The sequence below is a fragment of the Passer domesticus genome, chromosome 5 (genome assembly GCF_036417665.1).
Source record: "Passer domesticus isolate bPasDom1 chromosome 5, bPasDom1.hap1, whole genome shotgun sequence".
NCBI lineage: Eukaryota > Metazoa > Chordata > Aves > Passeriformes > Passeridae > Passer > Passer domesticus.
This window is the reverse complement of record NC_087478.1, coordinates 41,587,688-41,602,783: the sequence shown is the minus strand read 5'-3', so window position 1 is coordinate 41,602,783 and position 15,096 is coordinate 41,587,688. Positions and strand designations below refer to the sequence as shown.

The 15,096-nt window shown below is 36.6% G+C and overlaps 1 long non-coding RNA gene across 5 annotated transcripts in view; it reads left to right on the top strand.

The window, feature by feature from the left end:
• The window catches only part of LOC135300338 (uncharacterized), a 119,926-nt gene that overhangs the window by 14,663 nt on the left and 90,167 nt on the right, over positions 1-15,096 (top strand). The window contains exons 4-5 of one of the 5 annotated variants that reach the window (XR_010362228.1): positions 2,117-2,203; positions 6,173-11,387. The exons of 3 other annotated variants lie outside the window; for them this stretch is intronic. This is a non-coding gene — a long non-coding RNA (uncharacterized LOC135300338). Of the gene's footprint in view, positions 1-2,116; positions 2,204-6,172; positions 13,999-15,096 lie in introns of those variants that run through there. One more of the 5 variants, XR_010362225.1, reaches the window with a different exon arrangement.

The following is a 15,096-nucleotide window of genomic DNA, read 5'->3' as shown; positions in this document are numbered from 1 at the left end:
GCTACTCTTATTCCTACCAAGAAAATCTTGATGGTTCCTGTAAAGCTTTTGCTGGATACACATGATGTGAGCAGAGGGGACAAAGTTCTTAGTTAGTGATTCAAAGCCAGAGGCAACACCTCAGTGATTACTTTTGCTGAGAAGCTTTTCTGGAAGTTTCCCTTTAGAATTATGATTTAAATATTTTTTCATAACCAAGTGACACCTATAAGTAAATAGATTTTGTTTCTTTTCCTGCAGCTCCAGATCAATTTTCATTCTCCAAAAATGCTTTCACAGTCTTAGCATTACCTGTTAGCATACAATCTCTATCAACATATTTATAGATGTCAAGAGGCAATTTTTATTATCTTAAATTTAGTTTTTGGAATCTGTTGCCATTGCAAAGGATGCTTGGCTTGAGTAGTCACAGAGCACTCCAGCATAAAGTCAGGCACAAGTATTCAAATTATGCAGCCATGCACTCTCCTATACAGCATAAAATGACAAGGACAAGTATTAAAACTTCTAGAAAGCAGAAAAACTAATAATCTAATGTAATCTTAGAAGCACAGGGATTTCTGATTCCCCATGAGGATACATAGTATATTTTCCTTCTTTTTATAGTTGATGTGTTTTATTTGTGTTTCATTTTTCCTTTCTCTTCTGGTTCTGATTTCTCTCACCATGTTTGGTATGCACATCTGTGCCTCTAGGCTTGAACACCAGTCAGTGATCAGCGGGTGACAGCCTGTCCCAAACAGTGGTATGCTTTACAGCCATGATCTGTTATTACTTACTTCTCCCATTTTGGGCCTCACTTGAGCAATTCTGAGTGTGAGGTCCTGAGATCTACATAGTAGTGGGATTTATGGGGTTGAATTAGGATGACATTGTAATTAAAAACAAAACAAACAAAAAAAGCCAAAACAAAAACAAAACCAAAAAAAGAGCACAAAACCCCACCACAGCTGACAATGAGCCCATGAGAAGCAACCCCAAAAAATAACATTTTTGAATCTCTGCCAAACAAAATATTTCAAAACTCCCATTAATAGAAGGAAGAAACAATTGGTGCTCTTCTACCCTTTCCTCTCCCTCTTTTTTTTTTTTTTGATGAGTAGTTCATAGATGCCTGTGATCATTTAGTCCTACTTTCTCCCTTAAACCACTGTGATGTCCAATATCCTCCTGAGCTTTGATGCATTTAGAAATAGGACTGGCAGGGGATGGTTTTGTCACATAATTTCGTGCATCTTATTTTGCTGTTTGTTCTGTCTCTCTGAGCTGCCTGTATAACTGTTGTGGGGAAAAGTGTTCTTTGAGAGAATACTTCAGTGCAGAAATATATATTATTATTATATATTTTAATTATTCTATAATAAAATCATTCCCCAGATCATGAGATCCCTTATTTGAAGACTTAGAACACATGCCTCAGAGCATCATTCTCACCTGGGATAATAAGCCAAACTCCATAACATTTGAAGACCTAAAGTCCACTACTGCTATAAAGACTGCTTCTTTCTAGCCACAAACTAACCTGTTCATTCAACTAATAGCACTGGATGTTTTTCTCCTGGCTGCTTTTTCCAATACATATTGCAAGGTTCTGAAGTGATTGACAAGCTTTAGACCATTCTGTGCTTACATTTGGTACATATACCTTGTAATGTTACTAACATCTGTCTTCTCTTTGGATGGCTACTAAGAGATCCAGTACTCGATCTAGTACTCACTTTACAACAGGTAAAAAGAGCTGCATACAGTAGGACATAACAAAAGATCACAAAATATGTGCATTTTGAAAACTGTTCTATCAGATGGCATTAAAAGATTCGACATGAAAATAACATGAATTTTGTAAAAAACCTCCCTATATGTGTTCAACTGACTTTAAGGTTTGGCAATGAATTTCTGTATAAAGAACACATAACTATTCCAAAAAATGCTTTAGAAAATATTAAGGTCAATGCTGTTTGAAGCACAGGTGATCTAGAGGCTAACATCTCCCAATGTTGACAGGTCAAATGTGGCCTTTACTTCATAAGATTAACCCCCACAAATGCATGACACACTTCAGTATGGACAGGGAGCAATTCCATTCAACCTCTCTTTTTTTTTTTTGTCTTCTTAGGCTATTTTATAAATTCTGCCATGACTAAAAGCTGGCAAAGCCAGTGGAAGCTGGGTTCCAGATTACTGAATCTTTTCACCTTGTTAGGTTTGTATTTTTTTACTTGCCAGAGAAGTGTAGTGGGAGTGTGCAACAGCAACAAAATTATGAAGAATTTCCTGGGATCACACAAAAATGGTTTGTTAGCTGAGGAGTGTAAATAAGAAGCCAGGAAAATTACAGATGATGACAAAAATAAAAAGGGGTTCTTGGAAAGTGGTCTGTGGCTGTTCAGCTTGGAATGTGCACATCTTTGTAATTGTGTTTAATTACTGTGTTCTTATGAGTGTTCATTTTAGCCCAGAGAGCAGAACTGAATTTGAAAGGCATTTGGATATGGAGACAAATGCAACTGGAAGCCAGAGTACAGGCTGCAAACCTACAGAATTGGGGCCTGTTATATAAATAGTTTAAGAGAAGGCATTTGTTCCTTCACCCAGCAAAACAGTGATGTACATGCTTAATCATGAATGCTTTTTACCACATTTGTACCTACATTAGTGTCTCATTCAGAACAGGGGAAGTGAAAGCTAAAGATCATGCATATGTTTAAATTTTTTTATAGGTGAGAGTCAAAGATGATGAGTGTTCTAGAACAAATCTGGGATGCTCCAGCTCTAATGTTTGATTTAGCAATGTACAGTGCCACTGAAGGTAGTCCCAAACACAGACTGAATTACTCCTTGGCTGCTGCCAATGTGGTACTCCTTTCAAGGAGGAGGTAAGAGTGCACGAAAGAAAGAAAAAAAGTAAGAAAAGAAAAAAAAATTTTAAAGTGCATGGTTTTTGCGGTAGTTGGCAATATCTGATTTTGGGCACTCTAATTATAAGTTGTAAAAAAGAAAGGAGTCCAGATCCCAAATATAACAATTTGACAAGCCCTTTATATGCAACACTCACATGACACTATGATGGATTGATTCTTTGTGAAAAAGAGTACCAGCAAACTTGGACAAGATGCTTCCAGATTGTATTTTGAGTTCAGAGTAAAAAGTTTGGGTCCTCTCTAAGGTCCTTTGGCACATACTTCAGAATGACTGGAAACTGTTTCAATCTCCCTATAAAATTATGCCCAGCTGTTCTCTGCCATTCTTACCAGAGCACCCCACCCATTTGTTCCTCATTCTAGTGACAATCATTCCCATTATCCTTCACAGAGGTGGAAATTTTGGAGTGAGACACAAGGAATATAGGCAAATGGCACATAAAGGAATGTGCTTGTACAGAATAACATCTCTGAGCTATCCAGGCTCTTTAATATTGGGAAGTCCTCATGGAAATATGGTGGCTGTCCTTCCTATTGGCCTTCCTACACCTGACAGCAGCACGACCAGCACAAACCCTTTCTCAGAAGGTTTTCTCTATGCCCAGTTGCAGCATTCTCTTCAAAATCACTGAGTTGAATGAAGTTTCCTGTGGCAAGGCCCAAGATGGACAGCAAAAATATTTTTATAAGTGCCCTTGTGCTTCCTCACCATTACACCTCGTGGGTATTAATAGCTTCCATTTTGTTCTTTCTGAACACAATGAAAAGAAGACATTTCAAGCATGCAAGGGAAGGCAAAAAGTTTTTACCAAGATATTTTGGATATCTAACAGCCTCTGTTGATTTGATCTAGACCACAACAGGCTAGGGACACCATGGAGTACATCTCTATCAGAAGGGAAGATAATGGAGTTGATATTTCTTAATTGAAATGGTATGTTTCTTGTTTTCTTTTAGTCACATAAGAAGAGGTGAACATCGTTTTTTTTTTAAGATGGATTGTTCTACAAATATGTCCAGACTGCATGGGTTACATATTTTTTCCCTTTCCCTGTCACTAATAGAAAACTGTCTTCACGTAAAAGTTCATTAAGTTGTAAAAGTGCAAGTATTCTATTAGAGCTGTGGCCACAGGGTTTGTTTCCTTTAAATCCCTTTGTGATTCTCAGTTTAAAGAGACTTTATTAGGTACATGCTACATCATTTCTTTTTCTCATCTGTGAAAGCATTCAGACACAGCATTTAAAATTAAAGCAGTAAATCTTTGCCCAGTAAATAGTAGCTTCACTGGAACAGAGGGGGTTTTTTTGACATCAGTAATGCTTTGGAGGAAAAGGGGAGGAGAGAATGGAAAAAGAGAAGGAATGGTGATAGAAGACATAGCTATATGTGGGTTCACATCAATGTCAACATCCTGAGAGTAAACAAAGGGTACACTGGTGCTATGCCACAGACAGCATCCTTCAAAACAACTATGAAAAAGCTTTCACACTTACGATAGGATAAAATTAAAGCAAAAACTGGTGTTATAAGCAGGTCTGTTTCTGCAATCAACTTTGCCAGCAAATATATGGTATCATCAGAAAGAGGTGGTCCTGAGTACTTTGAAGTTCCTTCAGCAAAAGCCTTAGCCTTGTGCTTTATTTTTATGCATCTCTTGACAAAAAATCAATTACCCAAACTGTAAATACCTACTTCAGTCCTTTACTGGGCAAGAGCCAGGCTATTCAGTATCTTTCAGAACTGAGCCCTGGTACCTCCATCTTTGAGCTTCTCCTGTGCTATGAATTATTATGTTACTGAATGAACCACATGTACTAATGAGCAATACATGCTGTGTGCATGGTGAGCAGTTAAACTGTCAAAGAAACAAGACACAGAGTTTATCACTCCACACAACAGACTAATATTAAAATTATATGAAAAAAATTATAGATTGGTTCATCAAATTAATCCTACATATAAAATATGTCATACTGGGATTGACCAATTTGTTGTAGGTAGATGATGCTTGTTATATGATACATAAGGTTGCAGCTGAGAACACTGTAAATATTAATGGAAGAACTAGGGATTAAACTAGGAGATCAATAGACAGAAGTTTTTGCTTAAAATCTTGGGGACAGGGTCAATACTAAATTTTTTTCACTGACATATTCCCATGTCACCTTGATTGTCATGATTTTTTAAAACTACACTGCCAGGCGTTTGTATGAGTTTATTTTCCATTTCCCTTAAGACACAGATTGTTTGGAATGACTAATTTGTTTCTGTTCCCTTTTTTTAAGTAATCCCTTGGCTGCTCTTTGTCAATACTTTGGCAAAGCCTTCCTGGTGCTTGTTAGGTTCAGACCTCAAACAGCAATATTTCACCAGTTTTTTGAACTCTACAGATATAAAATTATCCAGTAGTATATTTAGCATTTCTTTAAGCTACCCAGTGTCTCCAACTGGAAGTAATTCACACAAGAATGTCATTATTTCCCCCTGCTTTCACTGGATTGTTGGTTTTTTTATCTTTCTAACCATAGCACATTCTTTCTTAGTATGAATTTTATGCAAATTGCAAGTACATTTATTCTATTTTAGGTTGCTCTTCTGTGTGTCACTGAACATTGAGAAGTAATTTGCTACTTGAAGTTACATCTGAAGTTATATTTAAAAACATGCAGGGCTTAAATGATGGAATTCTCATTATTATTTCAAATTAGCATACTGCTCATACATATGCGTGACTTTAAGCTGTTGATTCTAATTTAACAACAGCAGAGTTTTGTCCTCGAATAACAGATGCGCTCATCCTAGTAGAGTGACCTTATTTATCTGCTTTGTTCATGAATTTATTTACCAGTAAAAATAAGGGAAACTGCACAATTAAGACAGTGTCTTAAACACGTACTAAGTTTGGGACAGCTTATTCAGGGTCTGTTTTTAAACTGCTACTAACTTAAATATGGTTCTCTCTGACTAGTACCATGTCCCACTCAACTACAAATTACACGTTGTTTTGTTTTAACAATTAAAATTGTTAGGAATAGATTCTGGGAAGTTTTTAGTGCTCTTGTCCTCGTCAGTGGGTTATGTCCCCCTACCAATCTTCATTTAAACTCCTGATTCTCTGACATTGTTCTGGATATAACTCAAGACCTAAGACTGCATTAAATGCAGTAACAAGGAGTAAATTCAGTAACAGTACTGCTCTAGTGCTCTGGGCCCAAGCCTGAGCTTATAATTTGTGTTTTGTTATTCAGCTGCTGCTCTCAAAACACCAGTCTCATGTTTAGCTCTCAACATGCGGCACCACGTGGCTCCTGGAGACTGTTCATCAGAGGGATGAAGCTTTCTTTCCTTCTAGAGTTCAGACACCCACAGGCACCACTGCTTCTGGGACAGCTGTCACTGCCTTGGAGAAGCAGGTTGGGGAAGGAGAAGGCTCTTTGCAACCCTTTTCCCTACTACTGAAATGTGACAATGTCCAAGTGTGCCTAAGATAAATGACCCATTTCAGGTTTATCAGGTTTACCATTCTGGAAACACACACATAAATTTCAGAGACCTAAACAATTAAAGGAAAAAAAATTGCTACCCTGTTGTCATCTATGATACACTGTGATACCTGTGCATGCTGGGACATGAACTGTATGTATGAAATTTCCAATATTTTTCAGATATTTTTCCCATGTCACTGATGATAATAATAAAGTTCTACTTTCTTTTAAATCTATGTGAATTAGCTCACACAGAGTTAAAAGAACAATCTCAGAAGATAACCCATGACCGAAAATCTAGTTTTCTACTTTGCCAAAAGTTACAGAATTCCTGTTTTTTGGGTTTTTTTTCCTAAATATTTATAAACTGAACTTTGCACAGTATATGCTATGGTGGCACCAATTTATGAAAAATTCCACACAGTTTGTCTCTTGCAAATTTGCCAGGTCATGGCAAACTTCTACTAGAAACATGACTCAGACATAAGGGATTTTTCCAACCTCAGAAAGTCAAGCATTTATCCTCACATCAAGCAGTTATCCTTTATATTTATTTATTAGAAAAAGAAGTATTTTAGGCATTTCACTTAAAACATAATATATAACAATTTTGTTTTATCAGTTATTTGTATCTCAAGAGAAAATTCAGGAAATATATTAGAAGCAATAGAGAGTAGAAACCTGATTATCCAGTCTCTTATTTTTGCATTCATTTAGGTACTTTCACAAGGTGGTTTCTGTGCTGTGTTGCTTAGCATTGCAATGCCTAATTTAGAAGCATACCCACTGAGACTGGAATCTGCAGTCAGTGGTAAATCTCAACTCTCCTGCTAAGCTGGGGAAGCACATGGGACTTGTCAGGGGATCACAGCAGTCAGTCTGTCAGATTGAGAGCTACCAACTAGGCCGAGAGGAGGTGCTGAACGTAAGGGTTTTTAAATCCTGAACTTTTAAATCCTGCCATTACTGGATGCCTAAATACTTTAGATGGCAGACAAATATGCAATTGAATTTCACAGATCAAACACCTTTTAGCTCGTGAAGACCACTAATTGCTTCTGTCCAGTACACTTTATTATGAAATGCATTTCAAATCCTTGAAAGGTAGATGCCCTTCCTACAGACTAGTGCTTGAGTCACGGGGCAACAGAGTTTTGATTCCTTGCTTGCTCAATAGCCCCGCAAACTTCTGAACTCTCTTCATCAAGAAAAGCAGTGAATTACACACTCAGGTCCCCCCCAATATATCTTTATGAAGGTAATTATGATGATGGTACAGAAATTGGGGGCTGGGATTTAAACCTTTTCAGGCAAATTAATGCTTCTGACTTTCTGGGAGAGCACTTGTAGAGCTGCTGAACCCATCTTCAGGGCATCATACCAAAAAATTGCCATTCTATCCTGCTCCTGATCTTTTTCCTGCATCTTCCTCTCCTCCTTAGTCTGCTAGTTCAGATGTTCATCTGAAAGTTCTCCTTAATGGTCCATTTTAAATATAAGAATCAGATTTTGAGGATTAACGTTATTCTAAATTGGACAATTTCCCTGGTCCATTTCACTGTATGATTATGCAAGGATTGTCATTGGCACAGCTGAGGATCCTGGGCTGCATCAAATGAAAGCGTGGCCAGCAGGTTCTGTGGGGTGATTCCACCTCTCCACTCCACTTTGGTGAGACCCACTAAAATTTTGCACTCAATTCTGGGCAGCAGCACAAGAAAGATATTAACTTGTTGAACTGTATCCAAAGGAGGGTCACAAAAATGGTCACAGGGATGGAGCACCAGTCCTATGAGGAAAGGCTGAAAGAGTTGGAGGTGTCCAGCTTGAAGGAAAAAAGGCTCAAGTCTTTTTGTGGCTTTTCAATACTTAAAATAAACTTAAAAGAAAAATGGGGACAGGTTTTTTAGTGGGGCCTGATAGAACAACTGTTAAGGTTAAGCTAAAAGAGCATGAGTTCAGACTAGATATCAGGAAGAAATTTTTTACAGTGCACATGATGAAACACTGGCACAGATTGCCGTGAGAAGTGGCTGATGCCCCATCCCTGGAAATATTCAAGATCAAGTTAGATTGGGCTCTGAGCAACCTGATGTACTTGAAGATGTTCCTCCTCCTTGCAGGATCATCATAGATGACCTCTAAAGTTCCCTTACAGCCCAAACCTCCTATGATTCTATGATCCTCTGGATAGTGAATGAGAGGATGTAATTAATAAATGGTTCTGGGCAGGAGGAAGTAGAAGTCTCTTTAAAACTTCTCTTCAGGTAAAGGATTTGGAAGTAGAAGTGCGTCTGAAAAGATAATGCAGATTCTTCAGCAAAAGTATATACACAGTGATATCTGTGATTATCCTGCTGATGACAGTTCTGACTATGTAAAAATTTTACCTACTTCAGCCAAAGCAGGTGTTAGAGAGAGGACATGCTGTTGAAAACAAGCCAAAAATGTAGTCTACTGAATCTTCTTTTCTAAGTCAAAATAGCAAATGTCCAATTAGAAACACAATGTCTGAAACTGAAATATTCACTCTTTCTTCTTTGATTTTTCTATGGACTAAGATGAGATATTGCCTTATACTCCTCCTTTATGCTGTAGAAGTCATACAACGATTCTTCAGTGCAACTTTGTTCAGCAGGAAATCTAGTGGCAGTTTTACAGATCCTGCTGCTTACTTCTCTGTCATCAGTTCTCTGTGGTCTTTTCACATCACTTTGAAGATTTTCCCCTTTCAGCTTTTTTTCAGATTTTCTTATTACTTCATATCAATTAACTCTTGCCAGTGCATTACAGAACTGAGTTCATTACCTTATACAATAATTTCTCTTTCCTCTTCAGGGTAGATTATAAAGCTCTCCTTTCCAGCTTGTATTTTGACACTTTAAAATGCCAGTTGTTAATTATAAAGAAAACCATTGCTAATGCTTTTATGCTCTTATTTCTAGGAAATTTAAGAAAAAAGAAAAACCCATACTTAATTTTATCTCTTAGCAGAGTGTATGTGAAGAAAACTTAGTAATTTTAGACTATGCAGCACATAAATAATGGATAAAGAGTGGTTAACTTTTTTAATTTACTCCGGACTCAGAGACCTGTCAGACAATATTTCATATGTAAATGAGAAGTGAAGTGGAATAAGTACCTGTATATAGCAATCTTTTGACAGAACTGCTCTGACTTTTAAAATCCTTATTCTTCTTTTTATGTTTAGTACACAGAGACAAATTAGAGGCTGCCTTTACATCCCTGTCTATTTGATATCAGTACAAGTGATAAAAAACAAAAAAGAGAAAAGTCAGCTTGCTTCTTGTGCATATTAAATCATTTTCTATCTAGATGCCACAAAACCTTGAAGCTTAGAGTGCTCTGAAACATCAATTATGCATTAAAATAAGGATGTGATTTTTTAAACTGAAAACTGTAAATTGGTGTATAGACTATGGAGGTACAGATACAACTAGGAATGGAGGTTTAAAAACTATCACACATTTTACAACAGGCATAGGGAGATTTTGCACCTGTGGAACAACTCAGATAGAATTTAATAGGATATTCAAAGGAATAAATTGGCCAAAAAATTACTGTAAGCTAGGGGCCCAGAAGAAGGATCATCTAGAAAATATGTACCATGGGATTTTAGGAGATTCAGATTAATTTGGACTGTATGTGCAACTATATTCTATAATTAATAAGGATTTAATGAAGATTCTTTTTTCTAATTGCTTAATGCTTGAGTTCTCTTCTGGATGAAGACCAATGACCTGTGGTATAAGACCAATGCTCAAAGCAAGCCTGTTCCTCCTTTGCTATGCAGTGCTCTTTCTCCAGCAGGGCAGAAATGGCCAGGGAGTCTGATCTCCCAGTTTAACCCAGATTGCTCCATTTACAGCCACACACAGCAAATGGCACAAACAGTCTGAAAGCTGTGGAAAAGACGACCAGGGTCCCAGCTTGCAAGCTCAGCTGATTTTAAAACATTTTTAGGATGCACACTGCAATGAATTCCATCTCCAAACCTATATGTATACAAATTTAGAACAGAATATTTGTGTTCCACCTACTAAAAGGAAGAGGATGTGTAGGTCCTGAATTCAAAGTTCAGATCTAAGTTTTATATTCATGCCTGCTTATTGGGGATATGTAAAATAATGTATCTACAGTGGCATTCAGATGATAGTTCTTTAGTCAACTGATTGGTATTTATCTTAATGATAGGGGCTTACCCTTCTCTTACAATTTTCTTGTGAAAATGATGATTAAGAGAGAAATAAAGTTCATGGCTGTAGGAAAAATTGCTGGCATGTAATATAATGTAATTTTATATAAAATTAGTTTTTAATGTCAAGAACTTTATATTGTTTGGCAAATAGCTTTTCTTTGTCAGTTAAATAATGTAGACATTTAAAACAAAATCTAGAATATACTTTTTCTTTAAAATTCTTTTTACTCTTCATTCAGAACTTTTCTTTTTGCAAACCTTGCAATTAAATACTGCAGCAATATTCAGAACAGATTTGCTGCATGTATAAAACTCTTACTTCTTAGCAACATAACTAATTCTTAATTTTGCTACCCATCCTACTGCTTCTTCAGGAGGAAAAAGTCAAAGTATTAATGACGTTGTCCATGTGGGAGCTTAATATACACTTGAATGCTTTTATTAAGGCATTTAAAAATTATCTAATTACCAAAATTGGCCGCAAATTATCATTGTTAGCAGGAAAGAGCCCCATGTTTTAGGAAGTGCTACAAAAGTGAAGTCAGCACACGACTTTTATAATCTCTGTGATGTTGCATACATCTCTCCTTGCCTCACTAAGGGGGCAGCAACAGCAAGAACAAGGCACTGGACATGTAGATTTTTGTTGTGTCACTATTCCTTTGTGAGTTCATAAACAAACAGATAAGGCTTTGCAGGTAGATAATCAGCCATGGAAACTCCTCTGCACACCTCCCAGCAAGATGCCTTTTGCAGAGAGTAAGTTTTCAAGGATGTCAGAAGAGAACAGGATAAATTTCAAATTGCTGGTATCAGATATGGTGGCTGTTCCTTTTGGGTCAATAAGTACACAGGCTCCTCTATAAAGTTTTTTGCCAACATAGGATTCAAAAAAGTTGGGTAATTCTCGTAAATGCTTTTTTCTCACTTCATAAACTACGCTGTCCACAGGTGAAAAACTCTTCTGAAATATAAGATTTTCTTCTTGCTGAGCAAAATAATTAGAATTTCTTTTCTATGCCTATTAAATGTATATATTTTACAACTTTTGTGTACCATTAGCCTAATATTTTACAATACATTTCATGAAACTTAAAATTATTTAATAGCCTTTTTGCTCATTTTTTTAATCTATGATACAGAAAAGAAGCTAATGAATTATGGAGGGGTTCCCTCTTCAGGAGAAAAATCTCAGCCTTACCCTGAGAGCCAGTTTTGGGATACTGATATTATGATCTAAATATGGTTTAAAGTCACTTTTTGCAGCAGCTCATTTCTGATGGAAGCCTAAGGGTTTGAAATATTGGCAGCACTATTTCCCCTGTGCTTAATGCTATAAAATCCCCATATAAAATTGGTTAAATATAGGTAGTAAAAGTCTTGGGGATTTTTTAATTTCTCTTGAGACACAACTGCCTGTTCCTCAGGGCTGTTTGTAGTTTTGTCTTGGATTTGGAAGGAGTTCCACTGTGTAATGGCAGTAACTCTAGTCAAGACATGGCTTGAAAAAATATATATTCAGCAGTGTACTCCACAGGAGATGAATAAAGAGCTGAAGAAAATTGGCTGTAGATCAAAAATGCATGGTAAATTCATAGCTGAAAGTGCTTACCGGCCAGATGGAAAGGTTTCCATGAACATGTTTTGAAGGCAGTCTCCCTACATTTTCTAAGGTATTGTTTAACACTGTTAGACTTCTTTGACCATCAGTATGGGATTTAGAGAGTCCAGGCAGCTTAGTATGTAAAATGGAACTGGTCCTAATAGGCCCATAAGGGAGTTGGTATGGTCTGTGATACCTGGGAACCACAGACCACACCAACTCCACTGTGTTTAGGATGGAGCAATGGACATGCTTGTTTTGCAAACTGGGCTGGATGTAGTCGGGTGCCATGTCTAATTTAGTCAGAGATCAGACCAGTTCAACACCAGGAGTGCTAGGGCAGAGATTCAGACGTGGCAGATCCCATACACATTGGACTCACTAGTCCAAAGTGGTGGCATATTTGTTGGTTTCATGCATTGCACACAAATGTCTTGTGTGCCACTCAGAAATATGGAAGACATGACATTTACTTTTTTATTTTTTTATTATATATGAAATGTTAAAAAAATATTATTTTTTTTTACACATGAAATGCCAACATTCAATCTCTGAGGTGCACAGTCTAAGCCCAGGCTAATAGCAAGGAAGACTGAATGAGCTTTGAATTTCACAGACTCAAATATCCACCTCACTAGCACTTTAAACACAAAAAGGGGCTGACAGGATGACAAAGTTGCAACAGGGAGAAGAAAAACAATAGAAACAAACATAAGGCCATTTTTTAAATGGTTCATTTCATTTACACACAGAACAGGCTGAAGATGTAGCTGTGACCCAGGATTGTGCTCCAGGCAACCTGAATTTAATTTAGTCAGGAAAAACAGTTTATTAATAGTGAAAATAGCAAAAAAAAAGAAAAAAATCAACCCAAAAGCTATTAATTTTTAATAACTTAATTTTCATTCAGTTGGCTTCGGGATGCCAGGGAGGAAGGGGTGCTGTTTCATTCTTTCTTTGAAAAGCACAGGGTTTTTAAATCTCATTTAATGTTGTCTCCTTTTGAAGACTAGAAAATTTTCTGCTGGAGTGAGAACTTGCTGTATAGCAGGACCTCCACAAATAAGGAGCATTTATTTTCCTCCTTTCTACCTTAAACTATTTCCTACATTTAAATTTTTTTTTTACTTTCCCTGGTATAGGTACAGGACCTTAGTCCCAATGCTTCCCTGAAACTTCTGAAGTAAGATCTGCAGTGGTATCATCCCACTGTGTTTTCTTCCATAGTTTAAAAGCAGACTTCTGTTTTTCAGACAGCCAGACTCAACTTGTACCTGTGTGAATGGGAGAGACTCCACTAGTCATGTGCTCCTACTAGCACATACAATTTTACACAAGCACTAATCTACCAAACCTTTGAGGAAACGAAAACAGCACAAAACCCAACCCTGCAATTCCTCTAAACATGCATCTAAAATCTTGAAGTCCACAAGAAAGCTGGAGATAAATAGACAGATAATATTAAATTATCCAATCTTATTGTGGCTGAAGTGAACTGCATTTAGAAATAAAGCATTGAATTTAGGTGTCTTTATGCCACTATTCCATAAAATCTGCAACTGAAAAGACGGACAATTTGATCTCAAGTCCTTTGAGTGCTGGTGGTCAGGACAGCAGCTCTATTCCCACAACTTGTTTGGCTTGGTGTACTGGCAACAATTTGTATCTACATTATTGCATTCTTTTATATATTCCATTGCAAAAAAACCCAAAAAACAAAAACAAAAAAAACACCAAAACCAAAAACCCACCTAAAGTAAACAACAAAACATCAGGAAAAAAACCCAACAACAACAACAACAACAAAACAAAAGAAAAAACAAAACGTGAAGAAACGGAAAAAAATATAGAGCATTTTTAATCTTCCTTACTTAACATTACAGAAAAAGTAAACAGAGTATAAGAAAAGAAAATATTGTTTTCTCTTCCAGTGACATCTGGTTTAAATCACATTTAAATATCATCTCTAACACCTATTCTGTTTCTTTACCTGAAAGGCAATAATTTGCCTTGCTGTGCATCCAGTAAGGGCACTGTTAGCTAGAAAACACAGATTAGTAATGTGGAATATTCAGATAATTTCTCTGTAAGACCTCTATGATGAGAGAATCCCTATAGTCTAGACATTGCACATTTATTCAGGTTGAACAGAGCATTTTTATGCTTTAGCTTCACAATTCAGTTTCAAAGTCTTAGGTTTCCAGATGACTATATGTCATAAGTGGTTAAAATAAAGTACTGAATGATACAGTCTTCTGGGCACAGAGAGAAAGGAAAAAAAATATTATGTATTTATTTATATTATAAATGAAAATGTGAAGTGCTTCCTGAGGGGCTCAAGTTGTCTGAAATTACATACCTGGGAAAAGTCACAGGGAATCATTTTAAGTACTTCTGGATGTTAAGATGCTAAAAATAAGTTTATTTATTTAATACTTCTCTGTTGTGTCTCATTAAATTCTCTGCTAATTTTAAATAAAACCCTGATGACCATCTGCAACATGTGTTTATTTTTAATAACCTTGAATAAAATGTTTCCTTTTTGACCCTACTTCCAAAATGCTCCAGATTGTTGATCTGCATTTTTAGGTTTCTTTCTATTGGTCATCCTAAAATAAGGCTTTGAGGCAGATGTCTCTAATCATGTGACTTCGAGTCAGATAATGGAGGCTTTTCTTATGACTTTGTATAATAATTTGTTTATCAACTTTGTCATAAACTGATAATTGTCATAATTGTCAGTGGCAGTCTGTAAATATCTGATCACATTTCAGAGGACAACGATTGCTTTGAAATCCTTTTCTCAGATAATGTATTAAATCCAGCCAGAATAAGCTTCCATACTGCAATAAAAGCATAAATTGA